General features: G+C 37.0%; 1 long non-coding RNA gene and 1 other non-coding gene across 3 annotated transcripts in view; one reads left to right on the forward strand and one right to left on the reverse strand.

The window, feature by feature from the left end:
- LOC122239247 overlaps positions 1-19,119 on the reverse strand; it is a 93,627-nt gene that overhangs the window by 45,627 nt on the left and 28,881 nt on the right. The gene's annotated exons all lie outside the window — the stretch shown is intronic.
- LOC122239792 lies at positions 4,899-5,005 on the forward strand. The gene has a single exon (XR_006219177.1). It is a non-coding gene; the product is annotated as a U6 spliceosomal RNA (small nuclear RNA).

A 19,119-nucleotide genomic window follows, 5' to 3' on the forward strand; every position in this document is an offset into this window, starting at 1 on the left:
ACCAATTTAAACAAGCTTAGGCATGTATGGGAATTATTGGCTCAGAAAACCTAAGAAACGTTTAGGGTGCCTAGGTGGCTCAGTCTAACTATACGGCTCTTTATTGAGGCTCAGGTCATCTCAGGATCCTGAGATAGAGCCCACGTCAGGCTCCCTGCTGAGCATGGAGCCTGCTTGGGGTTCTCTCTCTTTCCCTCTCTCTCTGCCCCCTTCTCTCTCTCAAAATAAATAAATAAATAAATAGATATTTTTAAAAAGAAAATCTAAGAATGGTTTAAACGAGTAAGGATGAAAATGTCAAAGACAAGGCTAGTCTAAAGATCAGCTAGAAGCAATAACATGAACATCTTCAATATTCTTCCCTCACTGTGTTTCATGTGTTGGCTTGTCTTTTATGGCTGACTTGCACTAGCAGGAAAAATTAATTGACCTTATTGAATTTTATATTTGAAAAAGTTGCCAGTGGTGAAAAAATGGTCTAATGTTCTCTTTCCTTCCAGATCCAGACATACTAAGGAAGGGTTGTGATTGGTCTACACCTTGGCCAGGTGCCAATCTCTGGGATAGTCAACTGTGGTCATTGCATAGGGTTTATATATATAAAAAAATATATAGCACCTTCCACAGAAACTGTAGAAGAAGAGTAAGACTGAGAAGCAGAGAAAAGGAACAATTTCTAAAAAGAGCATGCTGCTCCCAGATGAAATGGGTTTTTGGGTAGGCAAATAGTAGGCAACAAACACAAATATGCATTCCAATACAAATGAGTTCAAACAAAACAGGGATTTTATTGAAAGGATGTAATACTATCTTAAAGAACACAATGAGGACAAGATATCCAGGTATTACAGAAGACCTGGACAAGCAAAGGAAGGCCCTTAAGACACACTGTACCTACTGTTCGTCTTTTTCTTCTCTTTCTATTTTAATTACTTAATCTCTACAGGCTGTTCTGAGCATGTCCAGTCCAGGTAGTCATAAATAAATACCAATACCTAGTGTACAGCTAGGCACATCTCAGATAGCACGTCTGGGAACAGAGGGACATTTGAGAAAGTTTAAGGACTAGGGTACAATTTTCTGAGAGGAGGTATCTATTACATTCTGATATTTTAAGTAAAAATAGTATCACCACTTATTTTATTTAGTTCTAGGCCCCAGGAGAAAGTGTATATTTTCATCTTCTATTATTTCCTCTTCTAAATTAACCATACCCTTGGGATAACCATTCTTAGGGAAAACATGTAACTTAGTCATATTGATCCACAGTACTACAATGATCCGTAGATCACTGAATAATACAATCTGGGTGGTCACATTCTATGAATTCTACAAGCAGGGGTTTTATATGCTTACCAATAAAATAACAATTTCTTTTAAGCTAATTGCCTAAAGGTTTTACCTTAAGGAGAACAGTCTAACTAAGATACATTTGTCATGTATACTTAGAGAATATGATGAATTTGTGGCATGAACAGCTTGTCTCTTTGACTTAATACTGACAAACACTCAATTTGAAATTTGAAGAGGTAATGGTGGTAGTTGCAAGGAAATGAAAAGCTTCAAAGCTTCACATTTTCTTGGCATGACCTCTACAACAGCATCTGTTCTTGTCTTTTTTTTTTAATTCTTGAGTAATACTAGGAAGTTGCTAGACCAGATGAACTTCCTATGACCTATTTAGTAGACCCAAACAATTAGCAAATGGTTATTCAATCACTCCTAAGAGTAGATTTATGCTAGACAAGTAGAATATCATGACCTTTTGATTTATTTTATATAACTTTTCATATACACTTCTTCTGACAATGCCTGGCACATAGTCTGTGAGAGGCGATGATGGTCTGAAGCAAGGCTTTGCATAGGATATGGAGATGATGTGCTATTTTCCATTGTCCCCAGTTCCATTCACTAGACAGTCTTCACCTCTAGACTCAGCAGGGCTAACCCTGCATCCTCTATTTTCCTGATTGTTAGGAACAATCATTACAAATGATAAGTAAATCTTAGGTGTCAGTGTTATCATCTAAGGATGGATATAAATAAGAAGAATAGAAAGTGGAATTTTGAGGTATGCCTGTGTATAATGAATGTATGGAGGAAGAGGAGCTTATGAAGAAGACTGAGAGTTAGACTTTTAGGTGGTGAAAACACTAAGAGAAAATGGGACCAAGAGAGAGTCACAGAAAAGACAAGGAGAAGAAATATCAAGAAGAGATAGGGCGCCACCTCGGTGGCTCAGTCAGTTGAGCATCTGACTTCAGTTCAGGTCATGATCTCACAGCTCGAAGGCTCCTGAGTTTGAGCCCTGCGTTGGGCTCTGTGCTGATGGCTCAGAGCCTGGAGCCTGCTTCGGATTCTGTGTGTGTCTCTCTCTTCCCCTCCCCTGCTTGTGCTCTGTCTCTCTCTCTCTCTCAAAAATAAATTAACATTTAAAAATTAAAACAAAAAAGAGATGCAAAAAAAAAAAGGATAGATGAACAGCATCAGTAGAACAAAGGGAATACTGGAAAACATCTGTTGAATTTGTCAGGTCAGAAGTCAACAATGACATTACTGAGAGCTCTTTCAGTGGAGTGATGAGGAAAGAAATCAGAACAGAATAAATTGAAAAGAACAGGAGGTAGAAAAGTTTAGAAAATGAGTATCAACTATTCTTTTTAAAAGGATAGAACTAGTAATTCTATAAACTTAAGAATACTTTGATTAAGGGGCACCTGGGTGACCCAGTCAGTTGAGAGTCAAACTTCTGATTTCACCTCAGGTCGAGATCTCACTGTTTGTGAGTTCAAGCCCCATATTGGGTTCTGTGCTCACTGCGTGGAGCCTGCTTGGTATATTCTCTCTCTCTCTCTCTCTCTCTCTCTCTCTCTCTCTCTCTCTCTCTCTCTTCTCTCTCTCAATAAATAAATAAACTTAAAAAAAGAATACTTTGATTAAAAAAATTCAACAGTGGGGGCACCTGGGTGGCTCAGTTGGTTAAGCATCTGCCTTCAGCTCAAGTCATGATCTCACAGTTCATGAGTTCAAGCCCCACATCAAACTCTCTGCTGTCAGTACAGAACCACTTTTGATCTTCTGTCCTCCTATCTCTCTGCCTCTGCCCCACTCACTTTCTCTCTATAAAAAATAAGTAAATAAACTTTAAAAGAATTCACCAATGACGTGATTTAGACTCCATGTAATTGTGGGGTGCCTGGGTGGCTTAGTCAGTAGAGCATCTGACTTCAGCTCAGGTTGATTTCACAGTTCATGGGTTTGAGCCCAGTGTTGGGCTCTGTGCTGACAGCTCAGCGCCTGGAGCCTGCATCAGATTCTGTGTCTCCCTCTCTTTCTGCCCCCTCCTTCCTCTCTCTCTCTCTCTCCCTCTCTCTCTCTCTCTCTCTCTCTCTCTCTCTCTCTCTCTCAGAAATGAATAAACATTAAAAAAATAAAAGAAAACTCCATGTAATTGTTCCTAGGAACTCAAAAAGGCAATTGCTATTCTTCAGGTTTTCCTTTTCCTTTTGTAATGATACTATTTACTTCTTAGTCATTTCCAATGTACGTACCTGGAAAGTCAATCCAACTTATGTATGTGATTTTTTTTCCCTCTCAACAGATCATTTACTGACATTGAAAAAATTTCCTCACATCCCCAAAGTAGAAGACATATTGCATTAATAGTTTGTGTTTAGTTAATATGGATTATAGAAAAATAATCTGTCAACAGCTGGTTCTGTCATTCCATTCTTACCAAGAATATTGCTATAGATTACCAAAATTAAAGGAAATTATAGCCAGAAGTTTATATTATTCTGCCTTTGTTTTGAAACCTTAACATTCCCCTTCCAGTCTGTTTTATACTTCTCTAAAGTGCTTATACTTTCTTTAAACCCATCTTCCCAGAGTTCCTGTCTAAAGGCTGGTAAAGAAAGAGTCGATAAACTCATTCACAGTAACAAATGATGGCAAAACCAGTCTAATGTGTTACCTCTCCCAAGATGGCTTCATATACAAGAACTGAAGTCCAGTAATGAATGTAAGTATGAAAAAGCTTAATTGTATAGGAGGATGAAACATCATAGCTATCTTACCAAATTATCACAAATAGGACTTACTCTACCTGAATATAAGGCCAACAGTACATTGTATTTTAAGCTAAGAGAACATATACCTACAGGGAATAGATTTCCATGATGGAAGGGCAAGTTCACTTTTTGTTGATATTTTAGAAATATTTCCAAAGAGATAATCACTAGGTTTTCATTTAGACATATGTGATGACACAGTTGAAGACTTCAAAGGAGTTTGTGTAGCAGGTTGACTTTTGATACTGTCACAATTCTATGTCTGTTTTTCTTATGAACATGTGAGAGCATTTCAAAGAAAATGATGGAAACTTCTAAATTAAAGGTACTTCAATGTTGATCAGGCTATAACCTAATTAACATTTTCAAGGCTTCCACTTCTTTTAGATAAATGGCAGGCCTTGACTGGAAGCCACAAGACAGCTCATGAACATGATTATGACAAAATAATGTGCCTTTGTCAGACACAGACTTTGAGTACTCTCTTGACTTAATAAAGTTAAGCACCACTTATAATCAGTACTTCACTTTGCTTTTTTCTATCATGTAGCCTGTTGGTTGTCCTGTTGTTCTAGCAGACATCTTGCATAGGTGTTCACTGGTACTCTCCCACTGTGGAGGCACTCAAATTCTCAAGCTTCTAGCTACTACCAAGTTGCACAAAATGTAGTTTGACTTCTTATAACCTAGTACTCATCATCATTACTTAATGTACCAAACCTTCATAATTCCCATTATCATTTCATTTTGACTCACATTTGTATGCACTGAACAAGATTGAAAAAGTCCTCTGAGTTTCAATTTAAGTGTTAAAAATTGTCACTGAAAGTGCTTACTTCAGCAGCACACATACTAAAATTGGAACGATACAGAGAAGATTAGCATGGCCTCTGCACAAGGGTGACATGCAAATTTGTGAAGCATTCCATATGAAAATAATAATAATCACTGAAAATATGAGTCATATAAGCTAAAACCAACTAGCTTTAGTCTTGAAAAATCACATAAAGTATTTATGAAATGTATAAACCCTAGGAAATTATTTTCAAACAATGATAGGTTTGAATACAATTTAATCAATAATATCATATGTAACTTAGAAACTTTTATTGATGAAAATTTTGGTATTCTATTATTCCATTAGCAAACCTTCTTTATTGAACATCTTTGGGATCTTCAAAGGTACAGAATAAGATTTAGTTTTGTGCTTTGAATTTTTTCAATCATTCTCCTCTAAAATTATTTGCATGCAATAGTTAACCATTACATACTTTAAATTGAACAGAAAGTACACTAGGTTGGACTTGGATATAATGAAAAGATTTTTATTATTTATTGATTTAAGTAATGAAGAAATACATTTGGGAAAAATTATTTCATGAAACATTACTTATAGAGTACCAGTATGAAGCCCCTTGAGTTCCTCTCCTTTTTTTACTTATTTTTTTTATTCTTTCTATCCTCCTTCTATTTAATTTTTCTCTCTTGGGAAGATAGATTGTCAAAACATCAAGTAAGGTCTCCTAGGATTGCTTGTACTTCTGAAAGCTCAGTCTTCTCTGCTATATCTTTGGCTTCTTTGTGTTTTTGTGTCATCGGGACTGAAGAGATATGTGATGGTGGAATTCTAGCTCAACAGCCAAAAGAATGGTTAAATAAATTGGGTGGCATAGATATTTGAGAAGACAGGTAAGCGCTTGATGTTACACAGGCTTTTTCACGACAGGAAAACCTCACTTTGTCAACTTGACAATTAAACAACAAGATAACTCTTACGCACTTCAAAACACATTCCAAACTTGAGAATCATAGTGGAAAGGCATTGCCTTTTTTCCAGTGCTGCAGGGAAACTGTGCAGGGGTTTCTGAATGGAGGAAGAGGTACAGAGTTTGTGGGATTTTAAACATTATACAACTGATGAAGGTACCTACTAACCAGAGGAATTTAGAATGATCTTTGATTATAAGGTAATACATTTTTAGATACATGTTTGCTTATCTGCAATGCTTAGAAGAAAACGTTCCTGTTCCTCCTTGTGTTCACTATATGGCAGTTTTGAGAAGTTATCAGTGGAAGATTTTAGAATCCAAACAAATAGCTTTAAAAAATTAGAGTGGTTGGGGCACCCTGGTGGCTCAGTCAGTTAAGCATCCAACTCTAGATTTCAGCTCAGGTCATGATCTCACAGTTGTGAGATAGAGCCCCACATCAGCACAGAGCCTGCTTGAGATTCTCTCTCTCAAAATTAAAAAAAAAAAACTTAAAAAAATTAGAGTGGTTTATTTGGTTTATAAATTCACAGAATAATACCCCACAAAGACTGAGGAATACTTATTATTTGTCAGGCTTATAACGTGGCTGACATTGAGTATGATGATTTTACTTTACGATTATAACATATATAACAGTTATGTTAATTGCGATGGCATTGGATTTCACAAGGGAGGGTAAGTGCTCTCAGGTTTAACTCTGAAATTTTTGGGAAATGAAGATGAAGTGCGTTTGAAGCGTCCCTATGTGCATATCTCTACATGACTCTAAACAACTGGAAATCCACTTGGGAGAGAGTCCATGACAGAATGAAGGCATAACTTCCAGGGCCAGGCAACTATTTACTCATATCACTGAGCCTGATAAGGAAAATAGGATATTTTCAGAGGAGGAAATACTGCTATTACCTGCCTCTGACTTAATAAGGGGTAAACCCTACATGTGATATGTCTCTAGGATCAGGCAGAGCCTTTTGGGGTTTACCTACAGTTAGATACATATCTATATCCACATCTCTATCTATCTATCTTAGAAATATAATTACACAGGGGATATTTGTTAACAACCATACTAGTATTTACCCAGGATCAAGTCTAATTTTGAAGACATCAAGCCTTTTCCACTCCTATAAACCTCATTTTCAGAACTGGGAAGGGTATTTGTGTCCATTTGTCTGTTGATCCTGACTTTCTCAAATTCTTCTCAAAGCCTTGGATACCCTTTTGACTCAAATAAAATAGGATTGGGGAGACTTTTTCCAATGCTTTATAGCATCACGGTACAAATCTAATTTAGGAACATCCATCCAAAATACAAAACTTGAAAAGGAATGACTTACATATAATTGCCTTGCTTCCACTCACCTATTTTGGTTTTATGTTTTGTTTTGTTTTGTTTTGTTTTAGTAAACAAATCTTCCTTCAGTAAATAACCAGTAACTTGGTATCAACCGTATAGAAGAAAAACATCCTGCTCAGTGGCCTACCCAACAATATATGCTGTTTGCCACCTACAGAGCCACATGTACTAAAATGACTAAAATGACTGTACAGGATATAACTAAAACAAACCCATTGTGAGATTTCATACCAAATCCAGATTGTTCTGGGGCCATTAACTGAACAGAATTAAGGAATGACTGTTGATATAGATGGCTACAGAAACAACTACTCTCCAAGCATTTGGACAACCAGCTCTAATAAATTTCTTTCTCAGTAGTCTATTCTATGGACTGGAGATAGCCATCTGAGATACCTAGAGAAATCACAAGCAATCAGACAGTTACCTTTATATGAGGTACTACATCTTAAATACAAGATTAAAGATACCATGCTGTTATGATTTAAAATATTAAAGACGTTTTTTCAGTCGTAGTTAGTTCAAAGGATATTACTATTTCTCAATATTTCATTCATTCTTAATCACTGGCAAAATGGCCTTTCACTGGTAAATTTAGGCAACAAAACAGGGTTTTTAGTTATTATTAAAAAATGAGATTTCTCTTTAGTTACTTGCATAGTTTGGAAAATTCAACTCTATTTATATAGTAGTTACTTAAGTGATACTCATTATTCTGAATGACCTTTTCTTTGTTATAACTTCTAAACAATTTAGCAAAGCCATAAAATTCTTCAAGTTAACCTGGGAGGAAGTAACAGTTTTCTCTTCTTACTCATCCAAAATAATAATAAGAAACCATTTTTCTAAACGCTATTTTATACCAACGCATGCCTGTGAACTTCCCTCCCTGACTATTTCAGAAGCTTCTCTTAAGTCATTATAGTAAGTCCATCCATGCCTCAATTCAGCACAACAATTATCTAGTGTTCACTATATTCAAAACATGAGTAAAATATGACGTTGTCTTCAAAGAGTTTATAAACTGTGTATAATTTCTGTTATCTAGCTGCATATTTTAGTTAAAGTGAGTCAGCAAACTTTGAAAAGCCTGACTTTATAATGTTATCACTAACTTGCAAGTTTAGATCAACTTTAGTTGTTGCTAACCTTAATAGAAATACAGCCTATCTTTTCAAATACCATGCATCCTTATTACCACTTTTGCAGATAAAGGAAGTGAAACAATATGGGTCAAGTGAGTTGCTCCGTGATTAAGGAAGCAAAAAGTAGGACTCGCTGTCTCCTTGTATGTTTAACCAAGAGCTCAAGAGATAGTAAATTGTGAACAATTTAAATTAAATGGAAGTGTTAAAACTTATTGGAGCAATTTTGAGTCAGGTATTCTAGTTAATAAAGGATAACCAGAAGCAATTTTAGTTGTGTGCAGTATTTGTTACACTCTAAGAATGGTATAGTTTGCTTCAAACAATGATTAAAAAATAGAAATAGTATCCATCAATGGATATATTTTCTTTTTGAATTTACTGACAAAAAAAGGTGCAGATGGCACCCCAAATAAGAGACTGGCATGGACCAGTATCTTCTCTGTGAAAATGACTAATGTATTACTATGCTTCTGCCAGAACTTACATAAAGAGACTGCCAAAAATGATCATATCATTATCAGCTAGTGTTCCCAATTGTTCACTGTTTGTATCACATATGGATCCTCTGAAATGCAGAACTCCTACCTAAAGAAACCCTAATATCATTATAAAACATGAACTTTTGCATGTTTTTAAAATGTTTTAAGAAAACTGTATTTGTTCTACAATAAACAGACATATTTTCCTGGTGTCAGTTAAACAAAAAACAGTGCAAAAAATAAATGAGATTCAAGTTTCAGAAGTTATATTTGGAAAGGAAAATTAGAATACAAAGAAGATTTGATGTAGATGTCTATATAAACAAATCAGCTTTGTTCTTTTACTCCCTGTCTATTTTTAGCTATCCGCCATCTACTAAACATCTAGCACTAACCATTTGGTCACAGAGGGTCATTGATTTCTCTCAACTTGTGAGGCTTTAATATAGATTAACTGAATGTGACGGTGCAATACACCCAATTCTCATATTATATCCCATGACGTTAAAATGAAAAGAAGATGAAATAAGAGGTTCATCTGGTTATTTATTACACAGTAAGCACCGCTTAGCTTCTCACTGGTGCAAAAGTTAGTTCATTTTTACATGAATATACATATTTACATCATCAAATAACAAGGAACTGGATATTGGTATTCTTCACACTCACGCACAAACACACACATACACAGACACACAACCTTTTATACTATCAACTATAAAATACTAGAAATTGAAACATAGATCATCTTTCTATGTAAAATATTTCAAGAGGAAAATGACAGTTGGGTAGAGTGTAACTTGAAAAGTAGTCTTGGGGAATGGGGAAGGGTTGAATATGTGAAGCACAGAGGAATTTTAGGGCAGGGAAAGTGTTCTTTATGATACTGTAATTGGGGATATATGACATGGTACATTTGTCAAATCCATAAGACTTTAAAGGAAGAAGAGTGAAACTTAATAAAAGTTTTAAAAAAGACATTTAGGAAGTCAAGGGATCACAGAATGTGACAAAAAAAATCTAACTACATTACAAATGTATGAAATAATCTCACTAAAGGTGGTAAGGGAAAAATGCTGACCTAAATAACTGGAAATGAGTGGACTCTAACACCAAACACAAAAGAAAGTGTGCATAAATACCATATTGTAGCTCATAAAGTTGGTAAAGTTTAACAATTCTGAAACCACTGTGCATGTATGCTGGAACTGAATAAGTAAGCAAATGGGTGCTAGATGGTAAGAGCCAGGTTTCTCACTGTCGGAATGAGAAATTATAAATGAGCAAGAAAAAGCTAGAATGATTCATGTGGTAGTGTATTAGAGACATCAATTTGAACGTAATATAGATACAGATGGATATATATATATATATATATATATATATATATATATATATGTAAAATTCCTTCCCCCCTCTCTACATATATGTAGATACACATACACATACACATACATAGATATATACAGTGAGGGGGTATATAGATATAGAGATTGATATAAATACAGATACAATATGCATGCACACACACAGGTTATTTGATATATTTTTTTCTTTTCTCTGTCAGATGAAAGGGCCTAAAAGCAAAGACATCCCAGTAGAAATGAGTATAACTAGTACTCACTTGGTTTGTACCACCATTTTCCAATGGAAAGAATCAGAGTTGCTTGAAAAACTGGTTGATTCTAGCACTGGGCAGAAAATATACAAAATGAGGCTAGAGTGTATACTAATGCCAGAAAGTAAGGAAGTGTTAACAACATACACACACACACACACACACACACACACACACACACACACAAAATGGGGGTATATCAAAAGGACATAGGAGCCAACTGAAAGAATTCCCAGTGGCCAAAACCGACACAATTTGAACAAAAAAAAATAAGTAAAACAGCATTGAATTTTAGTCCAAAATCTAAAATAAATATTCACGAATCCATACTGACATATAAATGATTGAATAAATAAAAGGGAGATAATAGACAAATCCCCAACGCAAAAGAATGCCAAATAAACTATGTAGACACTTCTTCCTCACTGAAGTGGAGGATAACTCTCCAATTCTTTATTTTTATTTTTTTTAATGTTTTATTTTATTTTTGAGAGACAGAGAGAGACAGCATGAGTGGGGGAGGAGCAGAGAGAGAGGGAGACACAGAATCGGAAACAGTCTCCAGGCTCTGAGCTGTCAGCACAAAGCCCGACGCGGGGCTCAAACCCAGGAGCCATGAGATCATGACCTGAGCTGAAGTCGGACACTGAACCAACTGAGCCACCCAATAGCCCCTAACTCTCCACTTCTTAAGTCTTGGCTTCTCAGTATGACTTTCTTCAAAGAATACAGAAAAAACAGGGGATTTTTAAAAATTGTTTAAATGTTCATTTATTTTTGAGAGAGACAGACAGAAAGAGTGTGATCGGGGGAGGGGCAGAGGGTAGGAGACACAGAATTCAAAGCAGGCTCCAGGCCCGGAGCTGTCAGCACAGAGCCCGATACGAGGCTCAAACTCATGATCATGACCTGAGCACACTTTGGATGCTTAATCGACTGGGCCACCCAGGCGCCCCATAAACTAGGGATTTTTCAAAACTTAACTATCCAGTAAGGAAAATTTTCCAATACTACCTAATCCAAGTGATCAAAGACAACATCCACAGTAACGAATCATTTGACAAAAATGCCACTTTACCTCTGTGATCTCCCTCCTAAAATCCTAGTTTAATAACAATACAATAATCAGACAAGTCCTATGTAAGTGACTTTCTACAAAATACCTAGCCAACACTCTTTAAAACCCTTAAGGTCACCAAAATCAGAGAAAGTCTGGGAAATAGTAACAATCAAGAAGAGTCCAAGGAGATACGACAACTAAATGTAAGGATCCTGGGAGAGAAAAAGGTAAATTAGGTAAAATGTAAGCCAATATGAATCAAGTATGGACTTCAGTTATTACTGAGGTTATCAATATTGATTCATTATTGTGTCAAACACCATACCACTGTAAGATGCTAATAATGAGGTACACTGGGTGTGAGTATATGGGAACTCTCTGTACTGTCTTTGTAAATTTTCTGTAAATCTAAATCAATTATATAATAAAAGTTTGTTTAATGAAAACTTGGTCTTGTGGATAAATTGAATTATGGATGAGTATTAAAGTGCTGTATTGTTACTGAGTATAAAAATGAATGGAGGGTAGAATTTAATAGATCAGAGCTCAGTAGAAAGATTTTTATTTGAATATCAACTTGAAACCCCTGTTTAGCTAAGCAAGTCAGGACTCCAACAAGAGTGTGAGCTGTCACAGTGCCATGAAAGCAGATGGCCATGACTGCACACAACTGGGAAACAAAACCCCAGGACCAGTTGGAAATAATATAGGATTCCTAGTCCAGGATGTCCAAATTGTGACAGACTTTTTGTTTATTTTTTACTTTAGTAAAATCAGTTTGTTGAATTAATTTCAAAGGATGTTATAGGTTACAAGAACACCCAATATAGTGATTAGAAAACAGTAAAAACTTCTTACTGGCGTGGACTATGGAATTACTTCTGCTTTTAAAAGAAAAAAGACAGTATCTGGTTATTCTTAATTGCATGCACTCCAGGTCTCTTTCACCTCAATCATTTGAAGATTTTAATATCTAGTATATACAAACTTGTATCCATCAAAACATAGCACATATTTTAAAAATACTATTGCGATAAAACTACAATGACCTTAAGGAGAAAGAGCTCACCATTCCAAAATCATGGTAGGGTCCTATCCAGTAGATCTCTCAAGTCAACCTCAGTCAACATGATCTTTGAGTATTAGGTAACTGGTCTGTTTTATTTCTAATCATAAACCTTAGACATATCATATCATATATATATATATATATATATATATATATATATATATATTTCTGAAGAATTCTAAAATGAGCTTATCATCACCCACATCTTATTGATCACAAAAAATTCATACAAATACAACTCCAAATGCATTACATTGACATCTTTTCCCAATAGCCTTGCCACTGTTCATTCATATTTTCATCCAAATTGTATTCCCATAATTTATGACTTAGTATGACTTTGTATGACTAAGTCATATATCCAGGTGTATTTAATTTTCATGTGTATAATACCAAATTCTAAGACAGTTGATTCAGCCATAACACCTATCAGTTTTTTTAAAATGCTTTGTGATATATATATATATATATATGTTTAAAAATAGTAAGCCTTTTTCCAAGGCCCAAGGTAAATTGCCACAGTCCCACAAAAATATTTAATGGACCCCAAAAGACTTTCCTAATTTTCGTCATTATGTTTTACTCTCCTGACAGAATTCTGTATATGTTTCCCATATAAATATACCAGGGATGCCTTAAATCAGAGAAATGATACAACACTATTAACTTTGTGAGAAATTATATCATGGTTAAAAGCACAGGCTCCAGAACCACACTTCCTGGTCTGAAGCTCAAATCCTTCATACACTGAAGAGGTTACTGTGTGACACTGAAGAAGTTACTATATATCTCTTGCTTCATTTTATCTGCAAAATGACACCTTGTCATAATTTAACAATATGTTATTTGCCACTAATGAGGTAGAAACAATTCTACAAGAGCACGGTGCCCACCATATGGTAAGGTAAAGCTTTGTTGAATGAAGGAATAAATGAATGAACGAGTCATCAGTAGTAGAAAAAGAATAAATATGCACAAAAGGAAATATGGGTGATAGCAGTGGAAATTGTGAATGCTAACTGGAACTTTAGCAATTGTAACGATAGCAGAAATGTACTGGAAGTGTTGCTCAGTATTGGACCCAATGGAGCTAATAATGTCAGTCTTCTTTCAGGAGATATATCTGAAATGTTAGCTGTGTTTTCTCAACTTATTTCCACTCAAGATGAAACTTCATCGGCTTCACACCTAATATAGGTGTTCACAGGCTTTCAGTAAATTTAAGGTAATTTATGATTTCATCTTTCTCAAGTAATTTTCAATCAAGTAAAGTTATCCAACAAGACTGGAAGTTTCACATGGAAACATTTTATTTTAAGGTTTCATTAGTATGCGTAAATTCACAGCCCCTCCCAATCTCCATCCATTTTTTGCAAATAATTGAAAAAAAGTGACTCAACATATGTGGATACCAGTTTTTAGGTTAGCAAATAGGGCATGGCACTTTAAACGTTTTAAATGTGGAACATTAACTGTGTTATAATTTAATTTCTAATAATGAACCTGATTCTCCTTCCAAACTGAAGATAACATCCTGTGGTAAACATGAAAAACAGGAGCATGTCATAGAAAGCATATTATAGCATGAGGCAGGACATCTGTTTTCCAGTCCCTTACTCACGTCTTATATGTAATGAATTTTATGTCACTTGGCCTCAGTTTCTTCATCTATAGAACAGGAATGATACCCACACAAAAACAGAAGCTTAACCAAATCCTTGCATTCACTCACTGTCTATTAAGCCCCTACAATGTGCCAAGGTCAGACTTTTTCCTACTCCTCTGTGATTTTTACAAGGGCTCACACAGGTATGAACTAGGAAAGGAGCACTGGAACAATCAGCCACAATGGGTGACATGGGAGTATGGCTACTTACTCATGTATCTTACTTGTACATCTGGTCCTGCTTGGGCTCAATCTGAATGTCCCATTCTCAACTAAGAATAAGTGCTGCTTGGCAGTTCTGACCAAATCTAGCTTATAGTGAATGTTTCCAGATACTTGGTCACTTGGTGTTTGCTCAAAAGTCAAGCATTTTAGGGCGCCTGGGTGGCTCAGTCTGTTAAGCACCTGACTCCTGATTTTGGCTCAGGTCATGATCTCATGGTTCATGACTCCAAGCCCTATGTTGGGCTCTGTGCTGACAATGTAGAGCCTGTTTGGGATTCTGTCTCTCTCCTTCTCTCTCTGCCCCTCCCCAGTTCTCCCTCTCCCTCCCTCCCTCCCTTCCTCCTTCCCTCCCTCCCTCTCTCTCTCTTGCTCTCAAAATAAATAAATAAATAAATAAATAAATAAATAAATAAATAAATAAGCAAGCAAGCAAGCTTAAAAAAGGAACATACTTTGTAAATCACGGTCAAAAAAATAAATAAATAAGTCAAGCATTCCATTTCAACTAAGGACCAGTACCATGTTAAGAGCTATTTCTCAAAGACTGTATAATCTGTGTTACAGATGGCATGGTGTTCCAGATTCCATTAGCCTTCAACTGAATTCTCCCATTGGGTACTGTCATCATCTCTAGGCTGCATCTTTTCCCAATACTAATACCTGACTACCTTAGAGTCTGCTGGATCATATGGTTCACATGGCCAGGCTGAAGCACTGCAGCCTGGAACTTCAGACCTATTGGCAGATCCCAGCTCAACTTAAAGCTGGCAGCCTCCCTGTCACCCACTACTGCACTAAGGAAGTACTCTTAGGAGTGGGATGTGCTGTATCCAGAAGCCAAAAAAGATCTACCAAGGTACTTGGTACTTTGTGTAGGGATGCAAGATGCAGAAATTTATCTTTTACTTTGGAGGAGATATCCCAGCACACTGCTGGCCTGTGTACCCATGAATTTCACAGGAGTAGCAGATCCTTGAAACTGACTACAGATTATTTCCCATCCTTGGAGTACAGGTGTCTTATCAAATCCACCAGCATTCTAGCCACCTTTTGCCTATCCTGTCCAATCAGCATTATGTCATTTTTGTAATGGATCTCTGTGACATTCTGTGTGATGGTCAATGCATTTCAGATTCCTTTGGACTATATTCCAACAGAAGCAAGAAAGTTCATGTATCCGAGAGGCAACTGTTTCTGATCTACTTTTCTAAGTGGAATGAAGAGGAATGAATATGTCAAATTACTGATCACATACCATGTACTTAAAATATTAATAATCTTCTTCCAACAGTAATATCACATAAGGCAGAGAAACCATTACCAAGACTACTACTTGGTTAAGTCTCCACCAGTCTATCAAAAAAAAAAAAAAAAAGTCTGCACTAAAAAAGTAACTGTAGAGTTACTCTGCAGGATGGGGTTTCTATAATCCCAAACTAAACAGAAAATAAAAGGAAATATGATAAGGTAAATATGGCAAAATAAACAGAAACATGATAGAGACTCCCAAAAGTACAATGGTTAGAACTTTGATAGTGGCACTAATCTCCCTCCAACACCTACCATGATAGCTTATATTCCACAGACCAAGTACCCAGTGTGAGTTTTGTTCCAACTGCCAAGTATATCAGTTTCAAATATATATACTTGGTAAGTGGGAATGACCACGGAATGGGTCCACAGACCCAGTGGTTATACTGGGAACAAGATCTTACCCAGGACTTCCTGAAGGCCTGTGCTCTAAATCAGATGCCATGACACCACCATAGGACTATTTCTTTGGGTTCCATCTTTCCAAACATGTTAATGAGCCTACATCTGTGACTATATCCCCAGTAGTCAGTCTGGACTGAGGAGGAAAGCCACCATTGAATTTCTTCATGATCTTGATGCCCCTCTTATTGGTATATTCCTGATGGCTTTGAATGAATGGTATTTCCTCTGAACCATGTTGAGGAACACAGTCCTCTGACGGGTCTTCCATTCTTCCATAAGACGTCCATCCCAGGATGCCCAATTCCCTCAGACCCTTTATTCCTTTTTTCATTATCTTCCAAGGTAACTCAGGATTTCGTTCCACTTTGCTAAATGTTGTACAGCTTCTGAGGATCACTTTAGCAACAACAAGTTTGGGCTATTCCCCTGGGTTTCCTATTACCATTTTAATCCTGTATCCCAAGAATGCTCCCAAGTCAATAAATTCTTCCTATTTAGTTTTACATTCTGGCCCTCTTGATCCCTGATGTACTCCCCTGGCTCCTGCTGATACACACTAACGAATTTTTGCAAATCTTTTGTCTTTTTCCCTCCTTTATGAGGCCCATCTGGGTTATACAGAGATTTAATCCTAGTTAGCACCTTGGCTACCAAGACAGAAGGTGAGGATAGTCCCTGAGGGAGGCACCTGTTAGCCTGTGGAGGAAAGACTTCAGTATCATACAGTACAGGGAAGTCCTAGCTGTTATTAGGGAAGGGAGACCACTTCTACAAGCCCAAAGAATCTATGGGTTTTACAGAACCAATATCATCACAAGAAATAAACCATATGCCCCATTCCATTTTCACAGTGCTAGGTGTTCCCCACCAGGGTTCTGACCTTTGCATAACAGACCTGTACTGGCTGAGTATTCAGATGTCTCTGGAGTTCTGCAACCCTAATAATGACATCTTCAGGCTGCTGCTCTATATATCTGCTTTTCCGCTGCAGAAAATAAGGGCCTTCTTTATAAGTTGCCATGAAGGCTCTTTGGTTATCATGCTTAGTCATTTATTGCCCTTAGTCTGTCATTATCTTTCTGTGAGACATGTACATGACTTACCAATAACCAGCCAATTCTGTCTTACTGGCATTGTTTCCATCATATCTTTCAAACACCTGCATTACTGCACTTGCCAAAGCATTTCCTTACAGGGACATTTTTCCAGGTCACCCCTGGTGAAATGCTTATCAACTACTAAATTGTGCCAGAATCTCTTCATGTCCCATCTACCAACCAGAATAGCATCATTTGGACTCACCAGGCTATAGGTGAGCCAATTCCAAATGAACTTACCACAGCCACAGTTTCTCAAACCACTTTCAGAACCACTTATGCTAGACCAGGTCCTCCAAGAAGCCAACGTCAAGGCAGAATTAGAAATACAAGAAACCAGCAGGTGAACATAAAAAAGGAGACAGAAGAGTGTGGGAAAGCCATAAGACTGTGATACAGATCTGACACTTGTGAAGGAGAAGGGGAAGGAAGGAAGTGCGTTTGGAAAAACTTTAGACTGCAGTGGAATTCTAAGGCAGTTCAGAAGGTGGTGGGAGTCCTGGAAATAAAGCCGGAGTGCTCTCACGTTTCCCAAGAATGGGCCTCTGTTAATGTCCCCTCCACATTTCTCATTGGCTAAGAATAGGCTGTGGGAGGTGCAGTGTCAGGGCAAACACAAGGATGCATTTTAGAGAGCGGCAGCTGAGGCTATGGGTCAGTGATGCTGTATAGTCTGCAATCTAAAAGGTACATTTTTGGGTCGCCTGGGTGGCTCAGTTGGTTGAGTGGCTGACTTCAGCTTGGGTCATATCTCACAGGTCATGTGTTCGAGCCCTGTGCCAGGCTCTTGGCTGACAGCTCAGAGCCTGGAGCCTGCTTCCGATTCTGTGTCTCCCTCTCTCTCTCTCTGCCCTACCCCTGCTTTCTCTCTGTCTCTCTCTGTCTCTCTCTCAAAAATAATAAACATTAAAGAACATTTAAAAAATAAAGTAAAAGGTACATTTTCATCACTGCCACAAGAGATAGCATTTATTGGACACATAAAAGATTCCAGTCACCATTCTAAGCACATAGTAGGAATTACCTTTTCAATTTTTCACAGCAACAATGTTAACTTTGTTTTTTTAATTATTTTGTTTTTGTAGATGAGGCAACTGCATCTAAGTGGTTTGCCCAAGTTCACACAGCCAGAAAGTAGCAAAAATCGATTCAAACACAAATCTCTTTGGAGGCACAGCTAGATGCCTTTAACCACTTGCTTCCTATCTTCAGAGGGCTTAGAATCTGGCAGGTAAAGACACTTGAGAACAGGCAAACATAATAAAACATGAATCTTCTTAATTAAGGCTGATAATTACAAATTGTCTATAAGAAAGACTGCTTTGGTATATCTGGAGAAAATCAGTGAATGCTTTGACTTATACCTAAAGGAAGAGTAGATATTTGTGTAAAAAACAGGATTTCAGGGAAACAGGGAACAATGTTGAACAGGAAGAAGAATGTAGGAGCGTCACAAGGCTAGTTCTCGCATGAACTTAAATATTTTCGGATTATTTGAAGCACCAGTAAGAGTCCTGATTCTTCTCAAAGGGTTGAAAAATAAGAAAACTGTTCAGTTCAAGCTTCTAGCAAGAGGCAACTTTTTACATCAGAAAAGGTTGAAACCAATATTTCCAATGCCAAAACAGGTAAAGGGGATGTTGATCATAGCAAATAAAATGCAGATGGGGAACAGTCAGTTGAAGGGTAATATCTAAAGCAGCAGTAATAGCAGCGGCAGCCTGCTGCCATTCCCAGAGTTAAAAATAAAGCCAGCATTTGGAAAGAATGTGGGAAGGAGGCAAAGTCTTCTGCAGAAGTCAACTGAATGAGAGTTGGTACTAAAAGGTGTCCGCAGAAGCC

The sequence above is a fragment of the Panthera tigris genome, chromosome B3 (assembly GCF_018350195.1).
Source record: "Panthera tigris isolate Pti1 chromosome B3, P.tigris_Pti1_mat1.1, whole genome shotgun sequence".
Lineage (NCBI taxonomy): Eukaryota > Metazoa > Chordata > Mammalia > Carnivora > Felidae > Panthera > Panthera tigris.